Source organism: Dasypus novemcinctus, chromosome 5 (assembly GCF_030445035.2).
Source record: "Dasypus novemcinctus isolate mDasNov1 chromosome 5, mDasNov1.1.hap2, whole genome shotgun sequence".
Lineage (NCBI taxonomy): Eukaryota > Metazoa > Chordata > Mammalia > Cingulata > Dasypodidae > Dasypus > Dasypus novemcinctus.
The window spans coordinates 109,261,033-109,283,523 of record NC_080677.1 but is presented as its reverse complement, the minus strand read 5'-3'; the positions used below and the strand labels follow the sequence as shown (position 1 = coordinate 109,283,523).

The 22,491-nt window shown below is 36.7% G+C and overlaps 1 protein-coding gene across 2 annotated transcripts in view; it reads left to right on the top strand.

The window, feature by feature from the left end:
- Positions 1–22,491, top strand: part of COPG2 (COPI coat complex subunit gamma 2) — a 195,533-nt gene that overhangs the window by 65,310 nt on the left and 107,732 nt on the right. The gene's annotated exons all lie outside the window — the stretch shown is intronic.

The window sequence follows — 22,491 nt, the reverse complement described above, 5'->3', positions numbered from 1 at the left end:
AAAGAAAAAAAATTTGATAATTTTTACTTCATCAAAATGAAATTTCTTTGCTCTGTGAAAATACTGTTTAGATTTTGTAAAGACAAGTCACAGATTGGGAGAAAATATTTTGCACATCATACAACTGACCAAACACTAGTATCCAGAATATTTTTAAAACTCTCAAATCTTAACAATAGGAAAACAAAACAAAAACCTATTTAATTAATAGGCAAATGATTTGAATAGCCCCTTCACCAAAGAAGATAGATAAATGCCAAATAATCACATGAAAATGTGGTCAAACTTCATTAGTCATTACAAAAATACAAATAAAAACTGCAATGAGATATCACAAAATAAGAGAATGGGTAAAGCAAAAAGAAACCCAACAACAGTATAACCCTGACAAGACCAAATGATGGTGTAGCAGTTTGATATAGTTATGAATTCTTAAAATAGATATTGGATTATGTTTGTAAACTGGTCTGTCTAAACTTTCACATTTACTTAATTAAATTATGATTAGGGCTTTGATTGGACTACATCAGTAGATAAAAGACATGGCAAAAGAAGAGAGTTAGAGTTTTGATGCTGGAGTTTTGTGCTGAAGCCCTGGGAAGAAAGCACACAGAGGAGCTTGGTTGTGAGGAAAGAGAAGCAAGCCCTGAGAAGAGGAACTCTGACCCCGGAAAGAAGCAAGCCCCAGGAAGAGTGGAACCCGGGAAGCCTGAACCCTGGGAGACTTTGGCAGCCATCTTGCTCCATCGCGTGGCAATAGATTTTGGTGAGAGAAGTAATTTATGTTTTATGGCCTGGTAACTTGTAAGCTTCTATCCTAAATAAATACCCTTTAAAAAAGCCAACAGATTTCGGGTATTTTGCATCAGCACCCCTTTGGCTGACTAATGCAGATGACAAAGATACAGAACAGATGAAATTCTTGAGCATTACTAGATAGAATGCAAAATGGTTCAAGCACTGCTGATAGTAGTTCAGAGGTTTTTGACGGTGTTCCACTCTACCATAAGACCCAGCATTCTCCTTCTTACCCATTTATTCAAGAGAAATAAAATGCTATGTTCAACACAGACACCTCTATACAAATATATATAACAGTTTTATTTGTAAAATAAATAATATCCTTCAAGGTGTGAGTTGAGAAACTATGCTATACAATGTTATACAATGAAATGTTTCTCAGCAATAAGGATGGACAAATTATTGATACAGCAATATGGGTGAATCTCAAATGCACTAGGATAAATGAAAGAAGCCAGATATTTGATTCCATATATATGATATTCTAGAAAAGAAAAAAGTAGGCAAATGGAGAATAGAGCAGTGGTTGGCAGGGATTAAAATAGAAGGAGGGTTTGCCTAAAAAGAGGTAGCTTGATAGAAGTGCTTTGTATGTGGATTGTGGTGGTCTTTCATTGCTATATATTTGTCAAAACTATATAGTTGTACACCAAAATGAGTGAACCTTACTATTTGGAAATTAAAACTAAATTTAAAATATTAATGAAAAGTGAAGCCCAGGAAAGTAAGTAAACAGCACTAAATAAAGAGTGTGGCATTACCTTAAAAAGTGACATTAAATAGCTAAATGGATAGGTATGTAGTGAAGCCAGGTGCCTGCATTTAAATGTCAGAGATAAGGGAGACATAATTATCATAATGGACAACTAGGCTGCATTATAATGAAAAAGCTCAAGAACTGACAGTTGGAAGGCTGATATTAAGTTCTATGATGGCAAATTGAGTTCCTTTACCTAGTTTTCAAATGTGGGCTTTTCATAGTAAATAAGGTAGAATTTATTGGTAGTGCTGCTGAGCCGTCTCTAGGAAGGTTTTTGCAGTGCTACTGCAATTACGTATGATAAACATTTCTAATCTCTTCTCAATTACCCAAGTGACTAAACTGGGGGAAAAGAAGAATAACGAGATTCTTTGAGATCTGTTGGATTAAGGGCCTTAACTGACACTGATAATATTTGACTCAAAATGTTACTAAGATCCCCAAGTTAGCGGTAGGGAGTCATATCTGGTGACAAAATGGTTGTTCTGGCACAAGTCCTTTCATTATCACAAAACTCAAATGTGTAATTGCTTTGGATATACACAGCGGTGTATTATATTGGGTCCCTGATTTATGGAGTAAGAATGATAATAGTGAGCAAGACACGTTAAAACCCCTGAAACCACTGTCTCTTTGCCAAGATAGGGATTGCATCCTGGAAAGAATTCCTAGATTATTGACACATTAAAAGACATAAAGGATGCAATGGTAGTAGTCAGTTCATAGTCCAGCTCAATCTTCCTTTATAGGCTTTGCCAAAAGCAAATGGAAGATACCCTTTTCTGCTTTCGGATACAGAGAGCTGGAAAGAGCGTTGCTGTAATGTTACAGTGAAAAAAGCCTGGAAAAACAGCAAGCTCACCAATTTTTTGACATGTTCAGTGTTGACGTCTCAGGAAAACTAACTGGTTCCTAATCTTGAAGCTGATGAAACAGTAGGGAAAAGTGGAAAAGAGTTGATTGACCCTCAAGAAAGAAATAGAAGGAAAAAACAAAAATATCTCAGAAATGTTCCATGTAATAAAGGGAGAAAGACTCAAATAAACTGTAATAAAAAGCATTGAAGAAAGGAAAACAACCAAAGGAGAGAAAGAAAATGAAACAAAGAAAGAGACAATAAAAGTCAGAGAGAAGTAGGGGAAATGGAAGATATACACTCATATTTTTGGAGTCTATGAAGAAGAAAAACAAAACAATGGAACAGAGCTAATATTTGAAACTATGATCCAGGAAAACTTTCCAGAAATAGTAAAAGAACCGATTCTACACATTGAAAGGTTTTATCAGGTAACTGGGAAAATCAACCTTGAATGATCAGCTCTGAGACATCCTAGTAAAACGATTAAAATTTAAGATAAAGTTAAAATCTTTAACCCATTCAGGTTAAAAGACCAAATGATTTGAAAAGGCAAAGGTTAGACTAGCCTCACTCAGACTTACTGAAATCATCATACAAAGCAAGGCAACAATGCAGCAGCATTTAAAAAAATACTGAATCAGGATTTTATATCCAGTCTATCTGTCCTTCCAATATCAACAATATAGTAAAACACTTTCCAACATACAAGAACTCAGAAAATTCTGCACCCATTAGCTCTTCCTGAGGAACCTGCTAGAAGTTGAGCTTCATCCAACCAAATGATGACTGGAAAACTTCATTGAAAAGACAGATGGTGAGCATTTAAAATATGTATATAAAAGATATATAAGAGTAAAATATATATAAGAGAAAAATTGGGAATGAACATAGAAGATTAATGGACAAATGGTATATGTTGTAACAAAGAAACAATGGAAAAGGGAAGTGGATGTGGCTCAAGTGATTGGGCTCCTGTCAACCATGTGGAAGGTCCAGGGTTTGATTCTCAGGGCATCGTGGTGAAGGCAAGCTGGCCTGAGTGGAGAACTGGCCCATGTGGAATGCTGGCCCATGCGGCGAACTGGCCCGAGCAGAGAGCTGGTGCAGCAAGATGACACAACAAAAGAGACACAGAGGAGAGACAATAAGAGATGCAGCAGTGCAGGGTGCTGAGGTGGCGTAAGAGTTTGAGCACCTCCCTCCTACCTTGGAAGGTCGCAGTGCTGCCTAAAGAGAAGACAAGCAGACACAGAAGAACACACATCAAATGGACACAGAGAGCAGACAATGGGGAGGGGGAGATAAATAAATAAATCTTTTAAAAAACAAAAACAAGAATACTTTTTTTAAAAAAAGAAACAATGGAATTAAAATATAGGAGGAAAAGGTAGAAGGAAAGAATAAAATCTCATTATAAAAAACATTAAACATGACAAAAAAGGGCATGTTTCTAATGCCAAAACTAAAAATTCACAATAAAAATGTAAGATATTAATATTTATGCATGAAATAACACTGCAACAGCTTTTGAAACAAAAACTGTTGAATATGCAAGGAGACAGATAGAAACACACAAATAATAGATTTTATTACACTGCTTTTGATAAGACAGATCAAGCTGACAAAAAATAAGACACTCTAAACAGCAAATCCATAGGATAGATCATGTGGTGTATGTATGATCAAATACCCTGATAATAGAGAATACACATTCTTCTCACATGCCCTGAGCATATTGACAAAAATTGATCAGGTGGCAAAGAAAACATCAGTAACTTTCATAAAGTAGAATATTACAACTCTGATCACAGTGCAATAAAACTTGAATTTATTAATAAAAACAGACCCTTCTATCAAGAGACTTAAAAATCTGTTAAATAACAACTCAAATTACAGAACTTTTAAAAATATGACAAAGAAATCACTACGTATCAGAATATGTGAAATGCATTTAAAGTAGTAATTAGAAGAAAATTAAACTGAATACTTTCTATCAATGAAAAAGAAAGACTAAAACTGAATTTAAACGAATTAAATTCCTAGCTCACAAAACTAGATAAAGAACAATAAAGTTAACCAAAAGAAAGCCCAAGGTAGGATATAATTATAGATATTAGCAGAAATTAATGAGAAGAATAGAAAAATATCTAATTACTAAACCCAAACCTCAGGTATGTTTTTAAATATTAACAAAATAAATAAACCACTCAATAAATTGATCAGGATAAAGGAAAAAAACACATGTACAAAATAAAAAATGACAAGGGGGAAATAATCACTAAAATAGAAGAACTTTTAAAAATCATAAGACTAATTTATAATCTCTTTGCAAATAAATTTGAAAACCTAGATGTAATGGATAATTTCCTTAGGAGATACAGATTACCAAAAATTACCCCATTTTGAAAAATGTTTATTACAGAAATTGTGAACTTACAAAACGAACATGTACATGTGTGGAATTCTATATACACCCTTTCATCAACACCCCACAATATTGTGGAACATTTGTTACAGATTATGAGATAATAATATCAGACTATTACCACTAACCTATAGTCCATAGTGTACATTTGGCATATTTTCCCCATACCCTCATATTATTAACACCATACATCTTTGTACAATGTACATCTGTGGCATTGATGTAAGAATATTACAGTATTGCTGTTAACTATAGTTCATAGGTTACATTAATTGTATTTTTCCCATGTTTCTCCACATTCTTACCAGTCTGCAATAGTAACATGCATCCACTCTAGTTCACAGAAGGATATTCTTGTATTTTTGCCATCAATCACTATTCTCATCCACCTCTGGCTTCACTGTGTTATTCAGTCCCTAGAATATTCTGTAGCTTTCTTTCAATTAACATTTTCATCCCCAGAATACCCTTTTCAGCCACAATCCTATTTATAAACCAGCTGCTACTCACTATAATATATTACATCAACTATGCATTTCCACACTTGTATAGTCAAGTTAATTGAAACTTCTATTTACATAAAACATCAGTACTCCTTCACAGCTCTCTTCTTATCACCTAATAACCTATACTCTAGGTTTTTATTCCATGTATTTATTTTTCATATTTAGTCCATGTTTAGTGAGAACATGCAATATTTGCCCTTTTGTGCTGGCTTATTTCACTTGGATTAATGTCTTCAAGATGCATCCATGTTATCGTATGTGTCCCAATTTCATTTCTTACTGTGGCATAGTAGTCCATTTTATGTATTTACCACATTTTGTTAATCCATTTATTGGTTGATGGACACTTGGGTTGTTCCCATCTTTTCACAATTGTGAATAATGCTACTATGAACATTGGTGTGCAAATGTCTGTTCCTGTCAGTTTTCAGTTCTTCCGGATATATTCCTAGTAGAGGAATTGCTGGATCATATGGCAATTCTATATTTAGCCTCCTGAGGAACCACAAAATAGTCTTCCACAAAGGCTTCACCATTCTGCATTCCCACCAATAGTGAAGGATTATTGCTATTTCTCCATATCTTCTTCAGCACTTTTTGTTTTCTGGTTTGTTTTTTTTAATAATGGCCATTCTTTGCAGTGTGAGATGATATCTCATTGTACTTTTGATTTGCATTTCCCTAATAGCTAGTGATTTTTTAGTGTGTTTTTTGGCAATTTTTATTTCCTGTTTGGAGAAATGTCTATTTAAGTCTTTTGCCCATTTTTAAATTGGACTGCTTGTTTTTTTGTTTGTTTGTTTGTTTTTAATTATTTATTTTTAAAAATTACATTAAAAAAATATGAGGTCCCATTCAACCCCACCGCCCCCAACCCCCACTCCCCCTACAGCAACACTCTCTCCCATCATCGTGACACATCCATTGCACCTGGTAAGTACATCTCTGAGCATCACTGCACCCCATAGTCAATGGTCCACATCATAGCCCACACTCTCCCACGATCCATCCAGTGGGCCCTGGGGGGATCTACAATGTCCCGTAATTGTCCATGAAGCACCACCCAGGACATCTCCTCATCCGGAAAACGCCTCCACATCTCATCTCTTCCTCCCATTCCCCAAACCCAGCAGCCACCATGGCTACCCTTCCCACACCCATTCCACATTTTCTCTGTGGACATTGGATTGGTTGTGTCCATTGCACATCTGTGTCAAGTGGGGGCTTAGATTCCACATGGATACTGGATGTACTCCTCCTGCTTTCAGTTGTAGACACTCTAGGCTCCATGGTGTGGTGGTTGACCTTCTTCAACTTGATGTTAGCTGAGTGGGGTAAGTCCAGTGAATCAAAGTGTAGGAGCTGAAGTCTGTTGAGGCTCTGGGCCTGGGTGTCATATTATCAGTCCAGAGATTCAAATCCCCTAAATATATCTAAAACCCCAGCACCAACTACAATTCCAATAAAGTAGCATGCAAGTCTTGTGAAAAGAGATCCCCTCTGAGTCCAATTCCATCACGCAGAAACACCAGCTCCAAAGAAGGGCCATCTGCCATGGCAGTGAACCCCATCTGCCATGACCATAGAACCCGTGAGTCTCTTTTTTCCTCAAAAGAACCAATACCTGGGGTTGTATCTACTTTATCTGTCTCTCAGACTCTGCTCAGTTGTGCATAAGGGAATTCCTTCTGACAACCTCCAGACTCTATTTTAGAGACTCATAGCCTTATAATCTCATTTCTCCTTTCCATTTCCCCCTTACATTAGGTCAAACAGCATTTTGAAGTCATGTTATTATATGTAGACAGGGATATTCTGCTGATCCGTGTTGAACCTTTAATTCAAGGTCCTTATCTAGTTGCATCTTCAGCTGGTATGTGGTTGTGATCCCTCGGTGCCAGGGAGGCTCATCCCTGGGTGTCATGTGTGTTTTTATTGTTAAGTTGTATGATCAATTTATATAGCATGGGAATCAAACCCTTATTGGATACATGGTTTCCAAATATTTCTCCCAGGGAGGGACTGCATTTTCACATTCTTGATGAAGTCCTTTGAATCACAAAAGTGTTTAAGTTTGAGGAGTTCCCATTCATCCATGTTTTCTTTCACTGTGCTTTCTGTGTACGGTTTAAGAATTCACCACCTACTACCAGGTCTTGAAAATATTTTCCTACATTTTTTTCTAGGAGCTTATGATTATAGCCTTTATATTTAGTTCTCTAATCCATTTTGAGCTAATTTTGTATAAGATTTAGGGGCCCTCTTTCTTTTTTTTGGGTATGGATACCCAGTTTTGCCAGCACTATTTTGTTGAATAGACTATTCTGGCCCAGCTGGGTAGGCTTGATGACCTTGTCAGAAATCACTTTGACCATAGATGTTCCTGAACCATCAATTCTGTTCCATTGGTCTATATGTCTATCTTTATGCTAGTACCATACTATTTTTACCACTGTAGCTATGATTTATGTGATATGATTTAAAGCGTGAAAGTGAGAGTCCTCCATCTTTATTTTTTTGAAGATGTTTCTGGCTATTTGGGGCCCCTTTCCCTTTCAAATAAATTTGGTAATAGTGTTTTCCATTTGTTTAAAAAATGCTGGTAGAATTTTTATTGGGATTGCATTGAATCTGCATACAGTTTGGGTACTAGCTTTGTTATAGATTTTTTGGGACTTTCTAGGTATAGGATCATATCATCTGCAAATAGCAAAAGTTTTACTTCTTTCTTTCTGATTTGGATGCCCTTTGTTTCTTTTTCTTGCCTGATTTCTCTAGCTAGACCCTCTAGCAGTATATTGAACAATATTGGTGAAAGTGGGCATCCTTGTCTTGTTTCTGATCTCAACAAGAATGCTTTCAGTCTTTCATCACTGATTACAATGTTGGCTGTGGCTTTTCACAAATGGCCTTTATCATTTGAAAAAGTTTCCTTCAATTCTGTATTAGTCAGCCAAAGGGGTGCTGATGCAAAGTACCAGAAATTGGTTGGCTTTTATAAAGGGTATTTATTTGGGGTAAAACTTCCAAGACCCTAGAGAGTTCAGCTCAAGGCTGCTTTCTCACCAAAATCTGTAGGCACTTGTTGAATCAAGATGGTGGGTGATCTCTGCCTGGTCTCTCCTTCCTTCTTCCTCATAAGTCTCTGTGGATCCAGCCTCTTCTGATCTCAGCTATAGGCTGGCAAAGGGCTTGTCTCTCAGGGCTTCCTGTATCAGCTGCAAACTGTCAGGCAAACGGCTGGGGCTGCAGGATCAAAAAATGACAAAACTCTCTCCTCTTCCATGTCTTTGGAGCTCTCTCAAAAAGCTTGTTGGTTTAGGTGCAGGAAGCAGGGGTCAAGCCATCAGACAGTAAAACTTTCCATAAGTCTTTCCTGGATAACTGCATTTTCTATCTGAGCTCACAAGTTCCAAGTTTAGTTAATTCCTCAAATGGGGCACTATCATCTGGGGGCTTGATTTCCAGAGGTGTGGAATTTCTAGAATCAGTTTCGGATTTTTTTTGTGCCCAACAATTCAGTTATCTGCTTATCTCTTTCCTCTAACATTTTGCTATAAGTGGCAAGGAGAAGCCAGGCTTCATTTTCCATACATAGTTTTGAAATCTCCTTGATAAATGGACAAGTTCATAATTTTCAAATTCTGCTTTCCATATAACATCAGGAGTCAATCTTGCTAGGTTCTCTGCAACTTTAAAATACAGATCACCTTTCTTTCACTTTCCTATAATAGTTTCATCATTTTCTTCTAAGGCATCATTAAAAGTCTTTAGTATTCATATTCCTACCAACAGTCTCTTCAAAGCAATCTAGGCCATTTCTATCAAGTATATCACAATTCCTCCAAAAAATGGAGGAATTTTAATGCTTAGTAGAACTCTCTGGTGAAACCACATTTGAGGGAGTTGTTTGATGACTGTTTCAATCTCTTTACTTGTGATTGGTTTGTTGTGGTCTTCTATTTCTTCTAGGGTCACTGTAGGTTGTTCATGTGTTCGTAGTTTGTTGATGTACAGTTCATAGTATCCTCTTATGATCTCTTTTATTTTTGTGGGGTAGTAATGTCCCCGTTTTCATTTTTTATTTTATTTAATGTATCTTCTCTCTTTTTTTGTCAGTCCATCTAAGAGTTTGTCAATTTTGTTAATCTTCTCTAGGAACCAACTTTTGATTTTGTTAATCCTGTTTTCTTTTTGTTCTCAATTTCATTTATTTCTGCTCTGGTCTTTGTTATTTCATTCCTTCTCCTTGTTTTGGGAATAGTTTGCTGTTCTTTTTCTAGTTCCTCCAGCTGTGTAGTTCAGTTATTGATTTTAGCTTTTTCTTCTTAAAATGTAAGCATTGAGGGCTATGAATTTCCCTCTCAAAACTGCCTTAAATGCATTCCATAGATTCTTATATGTTGTGTTCTCATTTTCATTTGTCTTGAGATATTTATTGATTTCTCTAGAAATTTCTTCTTTGACCCACTGATAATTTAAGAGTGTGTTGTTTAATATCCATATATACGTGAATTTCCCCTTTTTTCCACCTTTTGTTGATTTCCAACTTTATTCCATTATGATCAGAGAAAATGCTTTGTCTAGTTTTGATCTTGTTGAATTTATTGAGATCTGCTTTGTGACCCAATATATAGTCTATCTTGAGGAAAGACCCATGAGTACTTGAGAAGAATGTATGTCCTGGTGTTTTTGGGTGCATTGTTCTGTATTTGTCTATTAGGTTTAGTTCATTTATCATTTTATTCAAGCCCTCTGTTTCTTTATTGATCTTCTGCCCAGATGTTTTCTCCAATGCTGAGAGTGGTGCATTGAGTTCTCCAACTATTATGGTAGAGACATCTATTTCTCCCTTCAGTTTTGCCAGTGTTTGCCTCATGTAATTTGGGGTATCCAGGTTAGGTGCATATACATTTATGATTGTTATTTTTTCCTGGTGATTTGCCCCTTTTATTAATATATAATATCCTTCCTTGTCTCTAATAACAGTTTTGATTTTAAAGTCTATTTCATTCAATATAAAGTATAGCTACTCCAGCTTTTTACTGCATGCATGGAATATCTTTTTCCAGCTTTTCACTTTCAATCTATTGGTATTCTTTGGTCTAAGTTGATTCTCTTGTAGACAGCTAATAGATGGCTCATGTTTACTCATCCATTCTGCCAGTTTATGTCTTTTGATTGGGGACTTTAATCTATTAACATTCCATGTTATTACTATAAAGGCAGTTCTTATTTCACCCATTTTGACCTTTGTATTTTATCTGTCATATTTTATTTTCTCCATTCTTCTTACACTTTTAGTTACTTTTACTGATATAATCTTCATTTCCAGATTTTCTTCCAAGCCTCTCTCTTCTTTCTTTTCTTTTCAGGCTGTAGCACTCCCTTTAGTATTTCCTGCAAAGCCAGTCTCTTGGTTATCACTCTTTTAGTTTCAGTTTTTCTGTGATTATTCTAACCTCACCCTCATTTTTAAAAACAAATAAAATTTTATTGATAAATATTAATAAATTCTACGTTTTTATCCAAAGTATACAATCAGTGGTATTTGGTATAACCACATATTTGTCATTATTATTAGAGCATTATTTCAGTCATTATTAGAGCATTTTCATTATTTCAGTAACAATAATAAAACAGACAAAAAATTTTTTTGGTTTCAATATAACACCTTTATTGAGCTAAAAAAAAATTATATACCATACAATTAAACCTTTGAAAGTTTGCAATTCCATGCATTTTAGTACACTTAGAGATTTATTTTTTCCTGTATTCCCCATTCAATCTTGGCTGCCACAACCAGACAGATAAAAAGTACGAGGAGGGAAACGGACTTGGCCCAGTGGTTAGGGCGTCTGCCTACCACATGGGAGGTCTGCGGTTCAAACCCCGGGCCTCCTTGACCCGTGTGGATCTGGCCCGTGCACAGTGCTGATGCGCGCAAGGAGTGACCTGCCACGCAGGGGTGTCCCCCCCGTAGGGGAGCCCCACGTGCAAGGAGTGCACCCCGTAAGTAGAGCCGCCCAGTGCAAAAGAAAGTGCAGCCTGCCCAAGAATGCGCCACACACATAGAGAGATGACACAACAAAAAGAGACACAGATTCCCATGCCGCTGACAACAACAGAAGCAGACAAAGAAACAAAATGCAGCAAATAGATACAGAGAACAGACAACCGGGGTGGGGGGGGGGGCAGAGAGAAATAAATAAATAAATAAATCTTTTAAAAAAAAATTAGGAGGACCTCTTTTTTCTTGCATCTATAGTGGAAACCTTAGTAGCAGACATTAACTGCTCCAGGTCTGTCAGAGATGCATCAAAAAAATTCTTTACCTCTCAATCTCTCTCTGTTTCCCCTGCTGTACATAGCTCTATTTCTGGTTATCCTTGTACAATTATTTAATGATTTATTAAGCAGTTTTACTGAGATATTTTCACATATTTCACGTTTGGATATGATCTATCTAAATTGTATAATCAATGGGTTTTAGTATAATCACAGTGTTGTGCATTCAGCATCACAAAAATTTTTAGAATTATTTCATTACTCCAAAAAGAAAAACTCTACACCCCTTAGCATGCCTTCCCTAGTCCTATATAACCTCTAATCAAATTTCATCTTTATGAATTGATTTATATTTACATGTTATATTAGTGGAATCATACAATATGTTATGAAATGTATTTAGTTCGTAGTAACACAGTATTACAGTATTTGTCCTTTTGTGTCTGGCTTGCTTCACTCAACATAATTTCCTCCAGTTTCCTCCATGTGGTCATATGCTTTATGACTTCATTTCTTCTTATATCTGCATAATATTCCATCTTGTGAATACACCACAGTTTGTTTATCCATTCATTGGATAATGCACACCTGGGTTGTTTCCAACTTTCGGCAATTGCACATAATGCTGCTATGAACATTGGAGTGCAGATGTCTCTTTGTATCACAAATACTGTATTTGTATTACTATGAACTAAATATATTGTCCAACATATTGTATGAGTCTATTTATATAAAATGTAAATATAAATTGCCCTCATTTTTTAAAGAAAATCTAGCTGGATATAAGATTCTTGGCTGATGGTTTTTCTCTTGCAATATCTTAAATATATCATACCATAGCTTTCTTGCTTCCATAGTTTCTGATAAGAAATTGGCACTTAATCTTAGTGGGTATCCCTTGTATATTATGTATCACTTTTCTCTTGCTGCTCTCAGAATGATCTCTTTGTCTTTCTCATTTATATTCTGATTAGTATGTGTCTCAGAGTTGGTCTATGTGGATTTATTCAGATGGGAGCACGTTGTGCTTCTTGGACATGGATATCCATGTCCTTCAGTAGGTTTGGGAAATCTATAACCATTATTTTTCAAATATTCCTTCTATCCTTTTTCCCTTCTCTTCTCCTTCTGGGACACCCACAACATGTATATTTGTATACAGTTTCTTGCTACCATTTTGTTCCCAGAGATACTGTTCAATTTTTTTCCATTCTTTTCTTTATCTCTTCTTTTGTATGTTTGCTTTTGGAGACATTATCCTCAAGCTCACCAGTCTTTTCTTCTGCATCTTCATATCTGTTCTTTTATGCCTCAAGTGTCTTTTTAAAATTTCATTTATTGTGCCTTTTTTTTCTATAAGATCTTTTCTTTTTCTGTGTATGCTTTCAAATTCTGCTTTATGCTTACCCAGTGTCTTTTTAATATCCTTAATCTCTTTAGCCATCTCATTGAATTTATTAAGGAGATTTGTTTGAACATCTGTGATTAATTGTCTCAATTCCTTTATGTCATCTGAGGGCTTATCTTATTCCTTTGGGCCGTATCTTCCTGTTTCTTAGTATGGATTATAATTTTTTGTTAATGTCTTGGCATCTGGCTTACTTGATGTATTTATTCTGGACACAGTTTCTCTCTTTAGTTTAGGGCTTTATTGCCCTTTTTCCCTTGGTGGTTGCATAAGAAGCGCCAAGGATGTGTTTGGTATTGTAAGATGTGGAGGCTGAAGCTGCCCGCATTGCTCCAGGAACCGATGAAGTTTCTCTCACCTTTCTTCTCTGCCAGGGGTAGGGAAGGAGCTGCAGCCATGGGTAGTAATCCAAGCTGTGCAAGCCAAGACCATCTGTAGTTGCCCAAAGAGACTGATGAAGCTTCATACTCCTTCCCCTACCTGGGGTGGGGATGGAGCTGCAGGTGTGGGCAGCAGTTTATGCTATGTGGGTCCAGAATGACCACAGTTGCCTAGGTAGACTGAGGTAGCACCAGTCCCCTCATTCCCTGCCACGGGCAGGGATGGAATCTCTGGTGTGCCCAACAATCTAATCCATGTGGCCCAAATGTGCCTGCAGTTTCCCTGAGAGGCTGAGGGAGTGCTCTCCCTTCTGCCCTTTAAGGGATGGGGATAGAACCATAGGCGCCCAGCAGTTCAGTCTGTTTAGGCTGAAAGTGCCTGCAGTTGCCCAGAGAGGCTGAGGATACACAGCTCTCTTCCTGTCCTATTGGGGGTTGGGGATGGAGCTGCAGGTGTCCAAGTATCCATCCTTTGTGGGCTGAAAGCACCTGCAATTGCCCAGAGAGGCTGAAGAAACACTAGCACCTTCCTTTCTTATGGAGGAAGAGAAGTGGAAATGGAATTGAAGTTGCTCAACAACCCAGTTCACATGGGCTGAATGTGCCTACAGTTTCCAATAGTGTCTGAGGAAACACAGCTCGTCTCCTCTCCTGTTGGGGTATAGGGATGGAGCCCAAATCTGATTATTCAGTCTGTGCTAGCTGAAAGCACCTCATTTCCCAGAGAGGCTGGTGCAGGTTCCCTCAGCTTCTTCCCTGCTGGAGATGGGACTGGAGCCTAAGCTAGGGATGCAATCTGATATGGGTGCAAAGAAGCCGGTCCCTACCATCAGTGTGATTTTCAATCAGTCCCACTTCCCCTCATGCCAGAGGCAGAGATAAAATGGCGGCTACTAGCCTCTTTCCAACTTGGACAGGTTCAAACTTTAGCTGTTCTTAGAATTATACTTTAACCAAATGAATTTACTAATCATTAGCTGAAGTTGGTGGCCAACTATCTCTTCCTCCTCCATTTTTGAAAATGGAACTTCCAACTTCAGCCATGGAATAGATCCCATGGTGGCTTGCATCACCAGTGTAGGGTGGGCACTGGCCTCTGGCATGGAGTCCTCTAGTCATCCAACTTCACTGCAGATAGGCAATCTCCTTCCATTATTTCAAGGATGTTGTAGTATGCTCTTCTGGTTTCTTCAAGTCTCCTGAGTCTTAACTCCAAAGTACAAATGCACTACCTTCTTTCGACCCAGTAATACTCTTTTAGGAATCTCTCCTGAAGATATACCTCCCACGATATGAAAATACACCTGCACAATATTATTCATTGCAGATTGTAATTTCAAAATATTGGAAATATCTTCAATGCCTATGCATAGTGGAGTGGTTGAATACAGCTGTATAGCTACACAATAGAGTATTGTGCAGCTGTAAAAAAGAATGAGGAAGAATAAATAGATATGAAGTGATTTCTAGAACATACTATTAAGTGAAAAAAGTAAAGTGAAAAAGTAACTACCATTCATTAGAAGAAAGGGGATATAAGAAAATACACATTTATCTGCTCATTTGTGCTAAAGAAATACAGAAAAGGAAAAGAAGAAACTAAAGAGACTGGTTGACTTTGGGTGTGCATGGAAGGGCATGGGAAAAGAGAGGATTGGGATCAGGGTAGCAAGATGAGGAGGAAGTAAAATTTTGCATTTATCTCTTTGTGTACTGCTGATTTTTAGAACTATAATAACTTACCCTTTACATGCTGCACCCCCCCCCCACCCCCAGAAGATAGATGTGTGTGTATATACATGGGCTAGGATACATGTTTTTATTTTCCAATTCTGACTGCTGAGAGGGCCTAGAAGCAATGACACTCCAGTAACAGTGTGCACACCTAACACCCAGACCTTGGTTTATGAACACCATTCTCCAATAAAAGGAGTTAGGATTCCTTGGAGAAGCGGCTGATTTTAGTACTAGCACAGGAAAAATACAAGATGAATCAAGGGATTGTAGCAGTTCTAAGTTACTGCTTAATTTATTATTGTGATATCCTGCATGATATTGCCTCCAACCAAGGGACCCATATTATGGCAAAAGCGATGTGACCATGAACTCATGACTGTGTGATCCAATAGTTGTATCATATTCTGCTTCACCTAAGTGTAGCCAGCCTAATAGGATGATGCAATGTTCACCTGAGCTTTTCTGTTGGAGACAGGGCCCTGTAAGGGGGAATTCTCCCCCAGGATGCAGTAGATGCATTGAACAATGTCCATTATGTGGCACTGTCATCAACAAATAGATTGCATGGGTTCAGGAACCAAGAGTTAGAAGTAGGAGTGGCCTCTCTCACCCTCATTCCCAAAGAGCCATTTGGAGAAATTATGTTTCCTATCCTCACCCTGAATGTAGATTAGAGGTCCTGATAGATTCGAATCCTGCTTGATTAGAAGTTCTGGTTCCTGAGGGACAATGTTCCCTAGGCATGAAAGGGAGAAACATTTACCCATTGGCTTCTGGTCCTCACCGGTTGAATATTGACCCCAGCAGAGACACACTTCGCCCCCCCACACACACACTTTTGGGTTATATATACCTACCTAATAAGTCGGCAGTCATAGGCTTTCCCACAATGTGAGGTAAGAAATGACTCAGTTTAAATATTTGGCTCACTGCTGTCAGGTCACTTTGTATTCATTCTTCTTGCTAGTGGACCAGCAGGTAAAGAAAGGAGCTACTGTATTGGTGGGGGTAATTGACCTTGATTCCTATCATGAGCTAGGTTGTTCTTATACAATGTGATAGAGAGGACTATACCTAGAATTCAGGGGCTTTGTTTGAGTGTGTTTTGGTGCTTTCATGCCTGTGACAGTAGTGGATGCAGAATAGAAACATTATAACATTCCTAAATCCATCAACCCATTACAGCATTATCAAGACCAAAATCTCATCTAAATATCATATATTCAGCTCAGAAGTTCCAAATCTTATCACCTAAATTATTTAAAGTGGTATGGGTGAGACACATCCTGGGACAGAATTCTTTTCCATCTGTGGACCTGTGAAACTAGAAAGCAAGTTATCTGCTCTCTAAATATAGTGGTGGGACAGACACAGGGTAAGAGTTATAGACATTCCCATTCCAAACAGAGAGAAAAAGGAAGGAAAAAAGGAGTCACTTGTTCCAAACAATTATGAAATTCTGTCAGGCAAACTGTTAGGTTTCAGTTAGGTTTCAGTATCTGAGACTAATCTGTGGCTTCTGGATCTGCCCTCTGGGCCCAAGGCTGGTTTATGTATAGATGACAGCTTTTGAGCTTTAGTGACAGAATTTGGTAGTTGTGAGGGGGCCTTATAGCCTACCAAGCCCAACATATTTACTAACTGGTCCTTTTCAGAAAAAGTTTGCCAGCCCCTGGTATAGAGGAAAGGTTTGAGATAACCACAGTTATTGTCCCCTATTAGAATATAAACTTGATGAGGAAATCGTTGTCCCTTTTGGTCACTAAAGTATCCTAAGTGTCTGGAACAGTACCTGGCATATAATAGGCATTCATTGAAATATGGAACAAAAGAGACTGATTAAAGCAATTTAGTAGAGATAAGAAAACAAAGACCTTTTAACTTGCTGAAGCTTTTGGGTAAAGACAAAATATTCAAAGATAATACAGAAGAAAAATTTCCTGACATAGGAAGAATCAAATCTTCAAATTGAAAGACCATATTTTAATCCAACAAAAGTTGTAATCATTATCAACACCAAAATGCATCCTGGTTGACTTGTATTTGAGAGATAAACCAGGAGTTCTTAAGATTTCAAGCAGCTAAAGTTTGTTACTTAAAAGTGAGACAAACTAAGTTTGGCTTCAGTCATTCATAGCAATTTGCAGTTTGAGGAAAGAATGGGGGCACTGTCTGCAAAGTTTTAAGAGAAAGAACATGAGATCCAAGAAAAGTATAGCTAATCAAGTTGTCATTCAAGTACAGGAACAAAAAGCAGACTTTCAGACTTGAAATTCAGAGACTATAACACCTATAAGCTTTTCTTAGAAAAATAGATTTAAAATTCAAATTAGAGTCATCTAGAAGTTAAATCAAAATGGAGAGGTTGTAAAAAAATGAATTGGCAGTGAGCGTTGAATTTATTAAGTTACAGAAGTAAGGTTAAACCCCTGTAGGAATTGTGGTTAAATATGGAATATATTAATACATGATAATGCAAAAATAATGTATCTTAAAAAATGTCAGAGGTAGAGGGGAGGACAGATGAAGGAGGAGAAAGTTTATGTGTATTAATTTTCTTAGTTTTCATAGCTCAACTGTTTTTTCTAATGTTTTCCACAAAAGAACTAAAATAAGGCTAAAATCACTTTCCGTATTTCAGAAGAAAAGTACATACACAGAGCAAAACAAAATACAACCCCTGTAGCTTTACTGTCCAATAAGGAAATGATTAACCTCCTGTGGCTACATAAATTAAAATAAAATTAAATAAATGTAGAAATTTAGTTCCTTAGTCTTATTATCTGCATTTCAGATGCCCAGTAACCACATGTAGCTTGTGGCTACTGTATTGCATAATGGATATATGGAACCTATCCATCACTGCAGGAAGTTCTATTGGACAGTGCTGCCCTAAAGAAAAACAAAGAAAACATTAAAAATAAAGATTTAAAACAGAAGAAATGGACAGAACTAACACCAAACTATTGCCTACTAAAAGAAGTATAGAATAAGGTAAAAATAAGATACAAATATCTATATTCTGCATATTGTGATACATATATAAATAAGGTGATTCAAAGTCTGAAAGTGAAAGAGTGGGTTTAAGCATACAAGGCAAATAGCACGAAAGGAAGCTGGGCCATGATATTAATATTAGAAAATTGAATTCAAAACAAAATGTTTGGAATGAGACAAAAAAAGGCACACTTTGTAAATATCCAAAATGAAGATAAAACTGTCATGAATCATTATTTATTAATTAGTATAGCATCAAAGTACATAGACCAAAAATCACACAAAAAATGTAAAATAGAAGCAAACAAAATAGTATATGCCCTTGTTAGATAAAGAAGGAAAAACCTAAGGGTTTTGAGGGGTATTTTTTCCCTCTTAAAGGAAAGGTCAGAGGGAAAGGAGGATCTCAGCAAGCCTCCAAATGAATCTTGGGAGTAGATGAAAGGCAAAAGGAGAAGGCCAAGGGCCTAATTCTCCCTCTCCCCTCTGGCCTCTGCCTTTCCCCCTTCTAATAGGAGGAGGAGGAAGTGGGAAGTAGTTTGGTAACTGGTTTGTCCGCATGAACTTACTCATTGTTCCTTGGCCCACCGTCAGGGCAGAGCCCTGGCTGGGTAAGAGGTGGGCTTGGTCCAGCAAGGGATCTTGAAGGAACAAACTCCTTTCCTTTTGGAGAGAGAGTACTCCTACCCTTTCTCTCCCCTGCATGTAGTTGAATACAGACTAGGAAATCCTCACACCTCTTCCTCTAACAGAAGGCTTTGTGGGTTTCAATAACTATCCTTTCCACACCAGCTTCTTGTTATACTGTATCCTATCATGTATCTGAGTGTGTGTGTGGGGGTTCTGTACTAATTTCTATAGCTGGTGCTTTTTCTTTCCATGCATCGTCCCCCCTTCCCCCCCTCCCCCACCCATCCCTTGCATGCTCAGGGGCCACCCACCTCGTATTACCTCATGCTGGGGTCATTGGGGGAAGAGGGTGAGGGTCATGCTATCCTGTGGTCTTGAGATTTTTATTTTTGCATATGTAATCCATCCAATACATGTAGCTAACTTTGTAAATTCCCCCTGCCCGCATGGCTGCTGGTATAAATAAAACTTCATTTCCTGTTGGTTTAAACAAAAACCCAATAGTATAGAGGATCTGAATAATATACTTTATACAGATGAATTAATATTTGTGAAAACTATACCTTTAAAATAATTTACTTTCGGGGGGAAACGGACTTTGGCCCAGTGGTTAGGGCGTCCGTCTACCATATGGGAGGTCCGTGGTTCAAACCCCGGGCCTCCTTGACCCGTGTGGAGCTGGCCATGCGCGGTGCTGATGCGCGCAGGGAGTGCCGCGCCACGCAAGGGTGTCCCCCGCGTGGGGGAGCCCCACGTGCAAGGAGTGCACCCGTGAGGAGAGCCGCCCAGCGTGAAAAGAAAGAGCAGCCTGCCCAGGAATGGCGCCGCCCACACTTCCCGCGCCACTGACGACAACAGAAGCGGACAAAGAAACAAGACGCAGCAAATAGACACCAAGAACAGACAACCGGGGGAGGGGGGGAAATTAAATAAATAAATAAATCTTTTTAAAAAAAAATAATTTACTTTTATAAGCATTCATATAGCACTTAAAAGGTAAATTCTAGAAAGTAGAAATGTAATAGAGGCCATATCTCTCATTACATTGCAAGCTATAAATTTATTTTTAAAGGAAAAGAACAAGTAATCCCTAGAAACATTGAAATGGAAAAAGAAAAAGAAAACCTCAATTTTTGGGTCAAAATGTAAATAAAAATGAAATTGAAGAATATTTTAAAATGAGAGTAAAAGCTATGCTCAGTGGAAAAGTCATAGCCATTAATTCCTAAATTACAAAATAGTGCATTGTTCAGGGTTTCCATTGCTGACAGTAGAATCTAATTCACAGATTCTCTTGGATGTCCAGAGAACTAAATCTGCATGCTGCAGAACCAGAAAGAATACCTCAGGGTAAAGTGCTCATACTGTAGAACTTTTCTGCCAAAACACTCTTTCTGTCACCACTTGCCCTGATGCTTAACACCCAGAAAAAGCAGCTGTCTCTGTCTCAAGATACTATTTTCCGACATATTACCTATTTCTCTATTCAGGGGTCACTTGAGTATACCTGTGTCTGTATGGTAACTACAGAAAGCCTAGAAATTTGATCATTTTTCAGCCTCTACAGAAAAAAAGCAGATGGAAAAAGAGTTGGTTGGAAAGTGTTTTCAGTGTTCCAACCTACATTGAGAAATAATGAAACTAAATGAATTATGTATTCTATTTATGAAGTGAGAAAAGGTTGTAAAATAAGGCCAAAGAAAGGAGAATAGAGAGAATAAAAAAGATAAAGCAGAAATTAATAAAATGTAATGTAGAAAAAAAATAACATTGATAAATAAGTCAAAGAACTGTTTCTTTTTACCAAAACAAAAAAATAAATTTAATTGAAAGAAAAGGTAAATTTGACACAAAATGAGAAACATGAAAAATGAGAAATAATAAGTATGGGGAAAATTCAGTTATTGTCAAATTATTTTATAACATTTGATGCAAATAAATTTGAAAACATGTTTGAAGTAAATGGTTTTCTATGAAAATATAAATTTCCAAAACTGTCCCAGAAGGAAATAGAAAATCTAAATAGACATATCTATAGGAGAAATGGATTCTACCTAAATTATTGTCTTTTAAAAAATTACTGTAGAGAAAATACAGAACAATATTACAAGTGAATTCTAATAGAAATAATCATGACTAGAATTTTTGCAAATAGAATGCATCATAATCAAGAAGCTTCATCCCATGGATTACTTATTATGAGGAATTTTTTCATATACTTTCTTATATTAATAGATTAAAGGTGCAAGCTACATGATGATCTTTATATGTTCAAAAGGCATTCGTCAAATTCAACAACTGCTCTTATTTAAAATTTTTGAGAAACAGAAGAAGTGATAATTCTTTGACATATTAAAAGAAAAGTATGCCTTAAGCCCAAACTCAGCATTAACTGGAAGCATGCCTGTTAAATCAGGAACAAGGTAAAATGTCTGGTGTTGCCTTTGTTCTACAAGTATTAGCTAATGTAATTATGGTAGAAATAAATAAAAATATAATATTGGAAAAGAGGGAGCAAAATTATATACCAGATTGCTAGATTTGAATCCATACCCTACTATTTAACAGGTTTTTATTAGCTATTCTGTGCTATGGTTTCCTCTTCTGTAAAATAGGGATGTTAATCCTCTTTTCATAAGTATTTTGTGAGGATTAAATGAATAGTTTTCCTATATGCAAACACTTACTAGAATGTATAATGAAAGAAAAGGCCCAATTTATAATGGCATACAAAAAAGATTAAGTATTGAAAAATAAACCTAATAAATGTATAGGACCTACCTGAAGAAAACTTAAAAACTGTTGAAGGATACCAAGAAAGCTTTAGGAAAAAAAAAGGAAAATTTTCACTTTGTTAGCCTATATATAAATACTGTGCACTTCCAAGTAAAATATTTGTAGTCATTGATGAAATGATTCTAAATGTCTTTTGAAAGAATCTGTGTAACCATAGAGTCATTCAAAATCATGAGTAGGAACCTGTTCTCTAGATACCAAAAGAATTGTATAATGGTATAGTACTTAAAATGAATTTGTATTGAACAGGGAAAATGGAGAATACTGTAATGAAAAAGTGCAGAAAGAGACCCAAATTCACGTATCAGTTTAGTATACAATAATGTGACATTTCAGATCATTGTAAAAAGTACAAAGAGAATCATTAAGTGGTGATGGTGGGGCCATGGCTACTATGTGAGGTGGAAAAAGTCCTCACGTGCTTCCTGCCATACTAGTTTCACTAAAATCAACTTAATATTTTGCTTTGAGATTGTGAATATTTATTTCCCCAATGATCTTTTACCCAATGATTTTAGCAATTGTTGATAATGTTTGCCTGAATTAATTATTACTGTGATGGTTGAAAATGGTAATATTTTTCCTATTTCTATAATTATTTCAACATTTATTATTTGACATTCCTACTTTAAAAAGAATTTTCTCTCCTTTTTAAAATTTTTACTTTTTAGTATTGATCTGGAATGATGGACTTTTTAATTCTTTGTGTCATAAAGCATTCCTATCATTATTTATTTTCATGTTCAGATTTGGCTAGGGAAAGTCCCAGTTTTTTATCTAATTAGAAAAATACAAATGTCTCTGAAAAAGACTGGTTAGGAAATTATTTGTACCCACACAATGGAAATCAGTGTTACCATTTTAAAAAAATTTTAGCTATATTTAGATTTATTTTTAAGAAAAC